Genomic DNA, 1,575 nt, shown 5'->3' with positions numbered 1-1,575 from the left:
ATGTGGTCCTAACTTCTCCCTTGTTATCCTTTTGCTCTTGATGTATGTATAGAATGCTTTCTGGATTCTCTGTAATCTTACTTGCTAAGAAGCTCTCATGACCCCTCCTGTCTTTTCTAATTCCCTTCTTGAGCTTTTTCTGGCCTCTTTACAAGCCTCAAGTGCTTTGTTCGATTCTAGTTTCTTTTACATACTTCTCCTATTTCTTCTAAAGTCATCACCTCTCTCAATATCCAAGGTTCTCTTACCTTGCCATTCTTATTCTTCCTTCTGACTGGAACGTACCTGTCCTGCAGTTGGTCTTTAAGCATGCTCCACATGTCAGATGTGGACTTGACAAAAAACAGCTGTTCCCTACTAACTCTCCCTAGCTCCTGCCTAATTTTCTTGTAGTTTGCCCTGCTCCAATTTAATACTCTCCCTCATCCCAAGGTCCGTACTTATTCTTATCTGTAACTCACTTAAAATTTAAGGAGTTGTGGTCACTGTTCCCTAATTGCCCACCCACTGAAAGCTCTTTACTCGACACCAGGTCCAATACCACCCCTTCTCTTGTTGGACTATCTACATACTGATTTAAGAAACCCTTCTGGATGCACCTAACATTCTGCTTTGGTAAGAACAAATTCTAAGAAAACCTGAAGAGTTTCCAATGATCCAAGAATCCAATGATCCTTCTCCCTTCAGCAGTTCCTCCTTCACTTTTTCATCTGTACTATCATCTTACTCCTATTCTGACTAGTACGTGTCTCTGAGAGTAATTGAGAGATTACCTCCTTGGAGGTCCTGCTCCTCAGCCACTTTCCTAGCTCCCTATGCTCACTGCAAAGGACCTCTTCCCCTTGGTGCCAATATACACCATGACCTCTCCCTTGAGGATATTCTACAACCATTCTGAGACATCCTGAACCCTAACAGCTAGGGAGGAGACACACCATTCTGGCCACAGAATCTCCTGTTCGAACCCCTAGCGATTGAATCTCCTATCACTATCGCTCTGCCTGACTTTACCCCTCCCTGCTGGGCTTCAGAGCTGACCTAATTGCCACTAGCCTGCTAAGGCTGTGCCCTGATAGATCAATACCCCCGGTAGTATCCAAAGGATTATACTTAGCAGAAAGAGAGTGGAGGGCAGTGCGTTCGGAAGGAGTGAGGTTGGAACAGGAGAGAGGAGTGGTGAAGTTGAGACGGTTGATGTTAGTTGATGTCTCGGCGACAGTTGGAGATAAAAAGATCGAGTGCAGGTAGAAGGCCCGGGCGGGGTGTCCAGGAGGAGGAGGAGGGTTGAAGACAGGAGAAGGGGTCATCAGTAGGGGGAGGGGGATCCTTGCCAAAGAAGTAGGCTCGGAGACGTAGGCGACGGAAGAAGAGTTCAGCGTCATGGCGGGCACAGAACTCACTGAGGTGTGGACGGAGAGGGACAAAAGTGAGGCCCTTGCTAAGGACAGAACGTTCTGCCTCAGAAAGTGGAAGGTCAGAGGGGATGGTGAAGACACGGCAAGGGTTCGGGCTGGGGTCGGAGGAGGGTGAAGAGTGGGAGGTCTCAGGAGGGAGAGGGGGGTTGGGATGTTCAGG

The sequence above is a fragment of the Mobula birostris genome, chromosome 10 (assembly GCF_030028105.1).
Source record: "Mobula birostris isolate sMobBir1 chromosome 10, sMobBir1.hap1, whole genome shotgun sequence".
Taxonomy (NCBI): Eukaryota; Metazoa; Chordata; class Chondrichthyes; order Myliobatiformes; family Myliobatidae; genus Mobula; species Mobula birostris.
Note: the sequence above shows the minus strand (reverse complement) of the source record.